The sequence below is a fragment of the Pipistrellus kuhlii genome, unplaced genomic scaffold (genome assembly GCF_014108245.1).
Source record: "Pipistrellus kuhlii isolate mPipKuh1 unplaced genomic scaffold, mPipKuh1.p scaffold_m20_p_7, whole genome shotgun sequence".
Lineage (NCBI taxonomy): Eukaryota > Metazoa > Chordata > Mammalia > Chiroptera > Vespertilionidae > Pipistrellus > Pipistrellus kuhlii.
The window spans coordinates 56,527,759-56,541,501 of NW_023425573.1; the positions used below are offsets into that span (position 1 = coordinate 56,527,759).

The 13,743-nt window shown below is 35.8% G+C and overlaps 1 protein-coding gene across 4 annotated transcripts in view; it reads right to left on the reverse strand.

The window, feature by feature from the left end:
* MBD5 (methyl-CpG binding domain protein 5) overlaps window positions 1-13,743 on the reverse strand; it is a 352,400-nt gene that overhangs the window by 131,729 nt on the left and 206,928 nt on the right. For 2 of the 4 annotated variants that reach the window (XM_036421216.2, XM_045575288.1), the window contains exon 5: window positions 5,442-5,561. The gene's annotated coding sequence lies outside the window, so the exon portion shown is untranslated. Of the gene's footprint in view, window positions 1-5,441; window positions 5,562-12,029; window positions 12,247-13,743 lie in introns of those variants that run through there. The other 2 variants (XR_004984879.2, XM_036421211.2) reach the window with 2 other exon arrangements.

A 13,743-nucleotide genomic window follows, 5' to 3' on the forward strand; every position in this document is an offset into this window, starting at 1 on the left:
TGACACAGGGGACAATCCCAAAGAAGCATTTATAGTTAATGGGACAAAAAATAAAGGTATAAGTATATTATCCACAGTTACAATAGAGAAGCCAAAAATAGAGATTAAACTAAATGAATAATGATAGAGAAAAGGTGAGGGAAGGGGGGAATAGGGTGAGTGAGTGTATAAGGCCTGTGTGTGTGTGTGTGTGTGTGTGTGTATGTGCATGTGTGAATACATGATGCTTTAAAATGATAAATAAAAAATATGATGTGAAGGAAAATTACTTTTACCTGGAAAAATGAAGATAAATATCAGGAAGAAAATGGAAAGAGAAGTGAGGCTTAAGTGGGAAAAGCTGGACCAAAGAACTATTGATTTTAACCATGTGTATTATTAATTTGATTTAAGCACACACATACCCTTTGGAGATTTTCCATTGCTCTTTGAATATAAAAAACCTAAACTCAGCCTGCAGGGCCCTGCCTGCCTTACCAGTCTCACCTCATGCCTCCCTCCCCTGAACTCTCTGCGTTAGCCACACTAGTCTCCTTTCAGGTTTCTCTAGCCTCTGAAATCTTCTGTCTATACTAGGGCAAGGCTATTATCTTTTCAAAGACAAAAATCTTACCTATTTCCCCTGAATAGAGGCTCTACACAGCTGAACACAATTTTCAACAGTGATATTACTTTCTTGGTGTTACAATTTTTAATTTTTTATTCATAATTCCTTCTACAGGCAAATAAATATACATAACCAAAGCAGTAAAAGTAAAACAACAGGACCTGAAAAACCTACCAAGAGTTTTTGTTTTGGTAAACATTTATGTTACCATTTAAACTTTAGACTCCTGAAATGGTCCTTGGGATAAAGGGACAGCTTCTGGTTTGATTCCGGCTGGTATTTAAAACAATACTCCACAACACAAAGACCAGTTTTTGGAGGCTAACTGGCTGGCTATGTGTGTGACTGTCCCAAGGCCTTGCCTCAGGCCTATAATTTCCCCTAATCATTATTCACAATCCCTCAGAAAAGCCTCAAGCTAAAACTGTGATTGCAATTGCTATTTAGAACTAAACTTGCATACTCATTTTTGAAAATAATTTTTTCTTTTATGATTTAATTTTTTTTGTCTAATTCAAGCACTTATAGAGATCCACTACAGCAAGCATAAAAACCGTGAGCCACAGGCAATTTGTTTGGACTGTTGCTTTCTTCACTAACTTATTAAAAAGATATTTTAATAACAAAAATACTTAGGGACTGCATTGCATAATACATGCAACTAAATATCTAAAGTCCTTAAATGGGATATGAAAACAGTGATGATGGAAAAGTTTGGTAAATTCAGAATTTTGTAATATAGTTCTCATAAGACATTGTTTATTCAAAAATCCAAAATAATTTTTTTAACTGCAAAAATGAACTGAGGGATGCAATAGTCCCTGAAAATCAGAGAATAAGCGAGAGTCAAATCACATCACAAATTTCTTTAACTAGACTTTTCACTTTTTTTTTTTTTTTTTTTTACTTAGGATGTCAAAATATTATTTCTTGCCATCTATCCTGCCAAAAGTTTTCACTCTTGCCTTATTTCTAGGATTGCTCATTGCAATCCTTTCTCTGTTCTTCCCATAATTCTGTCTGTCTGAGTGATAGTGAAAGGCGTCTTACTGAGGGAGGGCGATATGTCTCAGGCTCCCTGGATTAGTGTCAGTTGCCTTACCTCTATAAAACGGGTAATAATACAGTAGTTCTTTTCGCAAAGTATAAGTGAGGATTAAAAGTGACAAATGTTTGAAAATATTTGGTAGATTTACTGGTTCAGAGTAAGCACTCAATAATTGTTATTTATTATTGTTAATAATGTTTTAGAACCTTTTAAATGTCTTCTGAGAAAACTAAAAAACAACAACATTTGTGTGACTTTGGACAAACCTGGATTAAACTCTGTTCTTTTGTTTTCTCATTCAAAAAAATAATATTACCTGACTATACAAACCCAAAGATCTTTATTAACTATTAAATCTTACATGATTTTACTTAGCTGTGACTAAGGCTCACACTTATTTTCCTCCTCTGTTTTTCATATACACTGACAATTCTATTTCTAGTTGAGACTAACTTTTCTTTGTATTCTTCTTTATATAAGCATCACATTTGATTATGTTCTGAACTCTTTCTGGCAGTAGTAATCATGGGATATCCTAATTTCCTATGAACTATTATATTCACTAGCAACCTCCTCCCCCTCCCCAACCCCCCATAAGACCCTAAGAAAGTATTGCTTTCTTGCCTGTCCAACATGGCTCAATGGCTGAGCATTGACCTATGAACTAGGAGGTCATGGTTAGATTCCTGGTCAGGACACATGCCTGGGTTATGTGCTCAATCCCCAGTGTGGGGCATGTGGGTGGTAGCTGATCTATGATTCTCTCTCAACATTGATGACTCTATCTCTCTATCCCTCTCCTTCCCTATCTCTTAAAAAAAAAAAAAGTATTGGTTTCTTCTGAACTGATACCTTAAAAAGTAATCACATATTAATCACATAAAACATGTAAAATTTTGTATTCTCTCTAAACCAAGGATTCAAAAAAAATTCTGCTAAGTTTCTGAAGAGGCATAAGTAGTTTTATTCAAATGTCTTGAAAAATTCCCCATTAATAAATCAATTTAGGACAGAACTTTCTGAGGTCAGAAAAATAATATCTATATTGTGGTGTAAAAAGAGTTATAGCTTCTAATAAGGCTTATCTTCAGTAAAAATGGAAACTGAGGCTTTTTATTAATATAACTTTAGCAACAAAAAAAAGTATGGGTCATAGATATATGTATATTTAAGGCATGAAAAATGAGTAACATTTTTTTTTTTTGTTACAAGTAGTCAGTATAATTAAATTCTTATGAAGGCTATTTTAAAATCCTAAATTACATAAGACTAATCTTAGCTAATGTTGATGTTTGCTATAACATTATAAGTATGCTGTAGTGGAAGTCAATGATTTCAGTAAGAAAAACTATGGGAGATGTAAAATAGAGGTGAGTTAAAACTACACTTAGAGTTACTCTCATACTGAAATATTAATAGATGAAATAACTTAATGTCTGCATTTGCTTCAACATAATACAAGAATTTTAAAAGAAAAAGATTAGCCATGAGTTGGTAATTATTGAGACCAGATTGAAATACATGGGAATTTATTATACTACTAGAGGCCCAGTGAACAGATTTGTGCACTGTTGGGGTCCCAAGGCCTGGCCTGTGCGCTCACATCCTTGGGGGATGTCGGAGAGCCAGTTTCAGCCCAATCCCCGCAGACCAGGCCAAGGGTCCCCTCTAGTATGCATATAAGATCTTTGGTTAATCTCTTCCCACCATCTCCCCTCCTTCCTTCCCTCTGAGATTCATCAGTCTATTCCATGTTTCCATTCTTGTGTGTTGAGCATCTGCCTCCTGCTGGTCATTGTGCATTATAGCTACCAGCTGGTTGGCCAGTTGCTGGTCACTTAGGCTTTTATATAAACAGAATAGATTCTCCCATATCTTCTATGTTATGTTTGAAACTATTCATAATAAAGGTTTTTTTTTAGAAAAAGCCAATGCACATACAAACATCAAATTCAGAATCCATGAAGATGACAGATTGATTTAACCTCATAAGATGCCAAACTTACATGGCAAAATTAAAATACATAAAATAAAAACAAAACATAAAAAGATGAAAATGAGGGAAAACATAATTGTAACATGTGATTTACAGTGTTAATATTCTTAATATGATTCTTGATTCTTTGCAATTAAAAAAATCCATTAAAAAGCCTAAGAAAAATTTGGAATGGGGTATAAATGAGATGGCCATAAAAGAAAAATAATGGTCAAATAAAAGTATAAGAAGACATTTATCTCACTAGCAATCAAGTAAATTAAAATTAAAATACTACATACTTTTCTCATATCAGATTTATGTAAAACAAAAACAGTTACTATCAAATGATAAAACTACAATAAAAGTGGAATTCCCCTATACTGATGACAAAATGCAAATTGATAGACTTTCAGCATATTTACTTTTTGATCCACCAATTCCCTTTCAAAGAATATACCATAAGCTAGTATTTTCCAGTGTTAAGTGGGACGTTGTCAGATGTATTGTATTTTATGTGTATGTGCGCAAGTCTAAATTTAATTTGAAATGTAAATATATACAATGGTACTTAAATATTTTCCCCTTTAAAATATTATCTTTGCTTTTTGTAAAATAGACTTTATTTTTTAGAGAAGTTTTGGACTCAGCAAAATTGAGTGGAAACTAGAAATATTTCCCATATGCCCCCTTCCCCACACATGCACAACTTCTCCAACTCTCAACAGCCCATAGACAGATTTTATTTTAAGAAAGGATTCTATAACCAAATAAGTTTGATTTCTAAGACCTTAACATACCACTAAATATTGTAATTCTTCAAGATGGTAGATAACTGTCAGTGTTTTCTTACATTATAGGTCCTGGAACCATCAGAGAGCATGCTTAGGAACTAAAGTTCTACAATATTTACTTTTAGAAATTGTCCTAAATATCATTAGACATGAATACAAAGGTGGATGCACAAGTACATTCACTGAAGTCATGTTAACTGCAGGGAGATACTGGAAACATCTCAAATACTTAAGAATTGGAAAATGGTTATACAATTTATGTTATACCCTTAAACTAGAATATTGTATGCCCTTTGACAATGCTAATGTAGATGATATTTACTGGCATGAAAAATTCCACAACTTGCTAAGTGAAAGAAACACTGTAGCCGGAGTGTTTAATTTATACCCTACTAGAGGCCCGGCGCATGAGTTCGTACATGGGTGGGGTTCCTGATCGGGGCCGATTGGGGCTGTCTCGCCCAGTCCTCATTGGGCTGGCTGGTTGTGGGGGTGTGGGGTGTGGGTAGGGACCGCAGGAGGTTGGTCAGCCTTGGGAGTTTTGCTGTGGGAACTTACTGATCTCCAGAGGGCAGCTCCTGCATTGAGCATCTGCCCCTTGGTGATCAGTGTGTATCATTGTGACTGGTTGACTGCTCGTTCGGTCGCTTAAGCTTTTATATATATAGATTGTTGCCAGTTATAATCATAATAATTATATAGGTAGGTTACGTATCATATATGCATCAAATTTGGAAAGAATTACAACAAAATATAAAGAATAGTTATCTCAAGGTGGTAGGATTATTATACATTTCTGTACTATTATATATATATATATTTTACAATGAACATGTATTAATTTTAGAATAAAAAATGTTTTTTTAGAGACAATGTGATTATGTGTCTTAACTCTTTGGAAATTTAATCTATGGATGTCAGAAGATGCTTTTAATATTTAATAAAAATTAAGTTCACAGACAAGAAAACTGTAATTATATAAATAATTAATGGAGAGAAAAAACACACAGTTCCTACCTTCTGGAGAGAAACTTAAAATCATAACAAGTGCTGTGAGACCCAGCAGCGTAATGGAGGCAGCAAATCTCTAGGTGCTCTATGCCTTTATGAATCCCTGTATGGGAGTACCTCTTCTCTCTGAAACAGAAGTAACACAGATACACACATTAATTTAAAGGAGTGGTGGAATGAAAACCATATTTAAGCTATACAGGCTGCCTGCTTTTGTTTTATTTTATTTTAAAATATATTTTATTGATTTTTTACAGAGAGGAAGGGAGAGGGACAGAGAGTTAGAAACATCGTTGAGAGAGAAACATCCATCAGCTGCCTCCTGCACACCCCTTGCTGGGGATGTGCTCGCAACCAAGGGACACTCCCTTGACCTGAATCGAACCTGGGACCCTTCAGTCCACTGAGCCAAACCGGTTTCGGCCAGGCTGCTGCTTTTAAATGGGGTCTCACAGGTAAACAGTTGTTATGTAGCCTTGAAAAAATTATTTATCTTCTCTGTACTTCAGTTTCCTCATCTACAAATGGGGATGATATTAATATCCAATCATTGCTACAAAGATTAATATTCATAAAATATTTAGAACATTTCATATATAATAGTATATGATATATATGTGGTTTAAAAAATAAATACCTGGGTAGGGTTTGTTACATTAATAGAGACCCTTCACAAAGTATATTACTGTAAGTGATATTTCACTTCTGTTCATATCTCAAGCAATTCTCATCTCAGTGCTGTGAGGTGGATATTATTATCACTTGGCCCTTACTTTGCAAATCAGAAACTTCTATCAGTTCCACAAACTGTTACAAACTCACAAGAAACTGACCAATTTAATAGAACACTTTTGCTGTTCCAAGTGATATCCAATGGATTGATTAAAATACTATTTACTGATATCTGGTCTATTTAACTAACAAACCACTTTACAATGACCTATCAGTAGAAAATGAAAGCAATGAGAATTGAAAACTCATTTTGGACTCTCCATCAAGTCATAGTAGAATACTCATCTACTGTGTTACCAATTTCTTCTTTATATTATCAGGAGGAGGCACATCACCACCAGTGGAGTATTCTTGCCAAGAATATTACATCTAAATCTAACAATTTAAAAATTCAGAAAAATCTAAATTAAGGAATATCTTACAAATAATTGGCCCAGACTTAAAAAAAAAAAAAAAAAAAAAGTAAATGTCATGACACAAAAAGGCTGGAGAATTTTTTTAGATAAAAGGAAATTAAATGGATAGGACAACTGAATACAATAATTGATCCTTAATTGGTTTCTGGATCTGTGAAAAAAGAAAGCTATAAAAAATGGACATTCAGAAAATTTAAAATACAATCTTTAATATCAGTTAATATATTTAGAACGAACCTAGGTGGCTTATTCTTATAAAATTCATTCATGCATTTATAATCTCCATAATTTATTAAATACCTATTCAGTGTGGTAAGCCTGCAGATAACAAAGATTCTTGCAAGGGACAGACCCTAAAATAATAGACTTGGGTTGGCCAGAGGGGTTCAGGGAAGGGAAGAGGACCCTCTATCTCAGTCTGGCAAGTTAGCAAAATAGCTGAACTGTCATCTGTTGCATTTGGGACTCAGGCCATCTTCTACTGTAAGGCAAACAGTCAGAAGGCTGCAGTAGGCTGCTGCCTCATGCAGCCTTCCTTCCACAAGACAGAGCGGCACATCCGGAAGCAGAGGAGGGAAAAAGACGGCTTTGCCAAAAGAGCTTCTTTCTGTCTGTGGCTGAGAATCAGATGATTTGGAGCCTGGCAAGATTAAAGAAGCCAAATTAAAAATGTTTTACGATGATTTTTTATTTATTTTTTTTGAATAAATTATTTGCATAGTATAGAATTTGAAAGATATAAAATGGCAGTGAAAAATTTCCTTTCCAGTCTTGTTCCCCAGACATCTGCTTTCCCTCCCCAAAGGCAAGCCGATCCAGATTCCTGTCTTCTTCCAGAAATGTGTAATGCATTGCCATATCTGAACAAGTTTTTACAGACATGGAGCAAGTTATGCACATTGTTTTTACTTGGCTCTCTTCTCATGATGGTTTGTCAATTGATCATTTCAGGATATATAGAGCTGCCTTATATATTCTTCTTATAAAGTTTAGGCATAAAAACTATAAATAGGCAGGAATGTAAGAGGATAAAATAGATGTTTTCCCACGCAGAGGAAATAAGATTCTGTCCATTAGAAGTAAAGAGCATCTAGGTGTCTGAGTATAGAGCGCCAAAGGTAATGTCTTAGGAAGGTACCTGGGAGGGTTGTCTGAAGACACCTCTGGATTTTATGACACCTGTGTGTGTGTGTGTGTGTGTGTGTGTGTGTGTGTGTTGTGGCAGAGCACCTGAAAAGTTCCTGAAGCCTCTCCTCTGAGTGGATTGCAAAAGTCTGAAGACTGATCAGGCAGACAAAAAGGAGACTGAGGTTTAAGAAAACATGGCAAAAGAGTGCAAGGTCCTTACAACTGGAGACCATGGCAAAGACCATGGCAGTATGTTCAGTATGAGGCCCAGCAAGAGGAACCACATCTCAGTAGGTGCTGGCATATGGTGCCAATATGCAAGGGCCAACCAGTAACTCAGCAGAGACCAGCAAGCAGAGGGAAGAGTGTGGAATCCCATACTTACCTACTGATGCCAGAATGCTATGAGTCTCCCAGGAAAGTGAAGAGGAGTGGAAGGAAAGGAGAGAGGAAGAGATAGGGAAGAAACTTAGTTTAAAACCTAAATTGATTCAGTTTTATTTCAGAAATGACCAAGCAACTACCAATTGGTAAGATTAAGTTTTACTTTATCTGTGGAAATGGTGGTGACAGGGTATGTGTTGCAGGGGCGGGGGGTGGTGATGGGGATGTGGAAGAGGGGAAGTGGGAGGAGACAGGCAATGATGACCAGGAAAAGGTGTTTGTGAGATAAGTAAATTTTAGCTATAGGCAAACAAAGTTTTACATATTTGAAATAAACAACTATAAAACTTAAAATTTATATTGCCAGCTCATAGGGCTGTTTGGATACAATCAAATGGTTGTGTAAAAAGGTGCTAACAATAAATGATGTAATTTTTTGATTACCATTGCTGATAGTGATCTTTCTTTGACTTTTCACCAAGCTCTGGGGATCTTTATTGCAGTCACATAAATCCAGATTTTATTATACACACTCACTCCAAAGAGTATTAGTGTTGAAGTAAGTGAATTCTGGGTTCAAATTCTACCTTTGTCACCCACTAGCTCTATGAGTTTGGGGAAGTACCTTGACTCCTCTGAGTCTCTCTATGATCTTTATTTATAAAACATAGTACGATAATAAAAAATTATCTCAAACGTGCATTAAGTAAGATAATGAAATGTACAAGGTACATTGGCCCAATGTTCATGGATCTACTTACTTTCCTTAAAGTTTAAATTAAGTTGTCCAGTGTTTGATTTGGAAAATTTTGAAAAACTTATTATATGTCATAATTATAAGAGCGTGAGCTTTGTAATACATGATTCTCAGTTACTGTTTTCAGGGCAACCCAGTAATACATATCACCATATGTGGCGAAGGAAGCAGGTCTGTATAGTAATAAAAACCATTTAAATGCAAAATATATAATATGTGAACAGCAATCTCCTTAAATCTTACTCTGAGACAGAGTACAGAATTAAATTTGGCAATTTCCCATTTTCTCCAGATAAAAATTAATTTTTAAGAAAAATCTTTATCTCAAATTTAACAAATGTTTAATAAATGGAACTATAAATTCAATAAAAATAAAATAAAAAAGAAGTAGACAATAAAATCAACACCTTTGACTTCTGTGTAAAGGTGGCATTTTGAACATACACATTTAACTTCATTCCCTTTCAAAACCACACTAAAATACAATAGAATATTAGATATTTTATTAAAAAGAATAAGCCAAGAAAGAAAAGCAGAATAGAGATGAATGACAGTAACCAAAATTCGGGAGGTACAAGGCAGAAAACTATAGCTAACTGACCATAGTTGAATCCTAAGTTAAATCCTAAAGCAGCAGTAGGCAAAGCCAAGAAGCAATTTAATTGGTACTAGTTTCCAAAAAAAACTTAGGAATTGGGGGACCCAGGTTTATGTAAGTTAGTTAAAGGTGGGAATCAGAGCAAACCCGTTTGGAGATCTGTTTAAGAATGTGTCTTCTACATTCCCTCTCTACCCTTCACAAGTGGACAAGAACTTCTCCCTCTCTCATCCTAGTTTGTTCCTGAACTGGGAAATTTTTAGTTCTGGAGGGCAGAGTGCTCAACTGAAAACAGAGTGGAGTGACATTTTACATGCTGAATATCGAGACTCCCACTTCTCTTCTGCTTGGTTTGCAGAACGCTACTAGCCCATCTTCTAACCTCCAGGCAGGAGAGTAAAAACTTCTTTGGTGACTCTAACTGAACTGAAAAGGGAGGTATTCACTACAATAATATTGGGGTTCTGAATAAGTAGCATAGTCGGGTTTAGGGAATTCACAGTTATTAAGCCCCAATTATGTGTTATCTACGCATTTACCTTTGTTACTACCTTACATGTGAGCTGACAGTCAAAGACCACTAGACATTTGAGAAAAGCTCCTAACATAAAAGATGAAGCCTTAAAGCAAAAAACAAAATAAAACAAAACAAAAAACCCACAAAACAACAAAAACAACAAAAGCAAACAAACAAACAAACAAACAAACAGGAAATAGAACTATTCAGGGAAATAAAGTTTCCAGAAAAATTATTCCTCAAAGATATGAGAGGACTACATCTATGAAACAAGAACAAATTGATATTTTATAATAAATAAAAAAGAAAGAAACAAACAAACAAAGAAAATGTTTCTGAAAAACAAAATTATATTAGGAATAGAAGCCTAAAGGTTGGATGATATCCTAGAAAGAAGAGACTAAGAAAAGGAACATAGGAGAGAAAGGATAAGAAAATTAGACCAATCTAGAGGTTCAACATCCAGATAACAGAAAAAGAGAAAATGGAGAGAAAGAAGTAATCAAAGAAGCAATTCATGAAAATTTTCCTGAATTAAACAACACTGAGTGTCTGGTCAAATGAATGAAAATAAAACCCCAACAAGATACATCATAATAAAATTTAAGAACTCTTGGAAAAATAGAAAATAGTGAAAGTTCCAGAGAAAAAAAAGTAGGACAAAAATTAGATTGTCTTTCAACTTTTAAGTACTAAAAGACAATGGGGAGAGAATATAAAAATTTTGAGAGAAACTAAATTCCAAACCACAAAGTCTGTTCTCAGCCACAAAATCAATCAAATGTCTGAAAAGCATAAAGGCATTTCAGAGAGCGAAGAGCAAATTGTTAGAAATGCTCCATCAAAATGAGAGAATAAATGAAGAAGGAAAGACATTAAAAACAGAAGATCCAATTCAAAACAGGGACCAAAAGAAACCCAAAGGTGATAGTAAAAAGAAATCTGTTTCATGTGGGACAGAAGTTACAGCTGAATCAGAAACAAGTACACAGAAAATCAAGCAAATGAAAAATATGACAGTTATTATTGTTAGGGAAAGCAGAGAATTAGACACATGATATGGTTATTAAAAGTCATCAGACTGAGAAGATGGCATATTTGCTGTGAAGGTGTAGGGGACATAAAAGATCTCAATCTACATCTCCCATAGTGGCACAGTAATGGATTATCTGAAGTTGAAAAAATCTAGTAAAAATATAACCATGTTAATTTAGAGATATTATTTTTCATAAATACCAGAAAAAAAAGTAAAAGAAAGAAAGTGATTGCTTCTGGAAATTGGAAAAATAATAAAAGGAAGTACACAGCAAGGATCTATTTCTGTTGTGTGTGGGTTTTTAATAAGTTTTGTAGGACTACTTGATTTTTTAAACTATGTGCATGTGTAACTCTGATAAATATAAAACAAAACAAAAACAGCATAAAAGTTATCATTAAACATGATCTGTGGAAACATAGTAGGTATTTATAAATTCTTAAATGTGGTTGTATGAATTGAATTATACAACTGTATAGGGTAAATTTCTAGGAAACAGCTGTTGCACCAAGTATCTGCATATGGCAGGTCCCTAAATATTGCTGCTAATTGGTGACAATGAAAATAAAAAACAGGCACTGCAATGGGTTTAAATCTTAGCTCTATCTCTTTTCAGTTACATCATCTTTTCATTTGCTTGGTTTCCTTTGTACTTGTTTCTGATTCAGCTGTAACCTCTGTCCCACATGAAACAGATATTAAACCACATGAATAAGAGATTAAACCATTATTTTTGTTTAAGTTTTTTTTTACCTGTAAAAACCCTTAATTCATAGGAATGTTGTATTAATTGATATAGGAACAATGCTTAGCACAGTGACTGATATAAGGAATGGCTAATAAATGTTAGCTATTTTAATTGCTAACATTTGAGACATTGGGACATTTTATTTTACACAGATTTGGTACATTTTATTTCCCACAAATTTCTTGTTTACCCTCCCCACAGATTCAGATTCAATTATCACCCTAAAACCAATTATGCCTGGTTCACTTCAAAAAATAGAATAGAAATAAATGTCATACCTAGAACCATCTCTCTTTTCTTACCCATTGCTGTTTCCCTTTTCCTTTAGGGCAGCATAGAGCTGTATCTGTAACTGGAAGACCTACTTTGGGTAGGTCATTTAGCCCCTCTGAATATCCATTTTCTCATCTGAAAGATGGAGATGATAATATCTGCTAGAGTGGACATTTGATGTTTGCCACCCACCATGCTTTACTGCTACTTTTGGTAACTGCATATTGACTTTCCTTTTGACAACTCACCTATTCGTCAGCTCTAGAAGTGAGTCTAAGTGTCAAAGCAGTCAAAGTATCTAGTTATTTATCTGTCCACAGTGTTGTGTCCAAATATAAACATTAACCAAATCAGTAACAGTGATACCCAAAAGCATCAGGATCACCAAAGAGTGAAATAGACTATGGAGCTGATCCAGAGGGAAAGAGTTGGAAGCCTGGAATTGGCTTATTTAAAAACCATCCCATTCTATGAACCCAAATGTCCCATTTTAGCCCAAGCCTCTGGAGTGTGTGTGTGTGTGTGTGTGTGTGGTAGGAGAAGAAGAGAAAAAGGGAGGGGAGTGCAGAAGAATGCTCTTCCCTGTAACAAAGTAAGTCTTAATGCCTATCTACAACATAAGTAATACTAGAGGCCATGGACCAGAATCCCTCAGCCTGGCCTATGGGGATAGGGCTGAAATGGGTTCTCTGGAATCCCATAAGGGGTCCTTAATTGCAAGAGGGCACAGGCCAGGCTAAGGGACCCCGCTGGTGCACGCCTGGAGCTGGGGAGGGACTGTGGGAAGGCTCCAGGGTGTTGCTGGTCTGTCTCTCCCAGTCCTGATAAGCTGGATCCAGAAGCAAGCTAACATACCGATGGGAATATCTGTCCCCTGGTGGTCAGTGCGCATCACAGTGACTGGTCAAATGGTCAAACGGTTGGACATTTAGCATATTAGGCTTTTATTATATAGGACTAGAGGCCTGGTGCATGAAATTCATACATGGGAAGGGGTCCCTCGACCCAGCCAGCACCCTCTTGCAACCCAGGACCCTTCTGCCTGCCTGCCTAATCACCCCAACCACTCTGCCTGCCTGATGCCCCTAACTGCTCGCCTTCCTTCTTGATCGCCCCTAACCACTCACCTGCCTGCCTGATCACCCCTAACTGCTTGCCTGCCTGCCTGATCACCCCTAATTTTCTCTGCCTTGGCCCCTGCAGCCACAGCTTCATGCAGAAGGACATCTGAAATGACGTCCAGAAGGTTGTTTGGCTGTCTGGTCTAATTAGCATATTATGCTCTTATTATAGATATCTACAGTTTTTAGGGTGGATCAACTGAGATAACAGATATAAAAATATTTGGTAAACATAATGCAGAATTCACATGCTAATTGTTATTATCATATTTAATAACATAAGTCAAAGTTCTTCAGAAAGCAAACTATGCCTTGAGACAGTAAATACTTATTTTCAGAAAATATCAAAGTACCCTCCTGAAAGTCTGGACATGATTGATGTTACTTGTGAGTATCTATCCTATATAATAAAAGCCTAATATGCCAAATGTCTGGTCAATCCTTCAACCAATCAAAGCATAATATGCTAATGATATGCTAAGGCCGTTTAACTGCTTGCTATGATGTGCACTGACCACCGGGGGCAGACACTCTGACCAGATTAGCTTGCTGCTGGGGTCTGGCTGATTGGTACTGAGTAAAGACAGGCCGGACATAC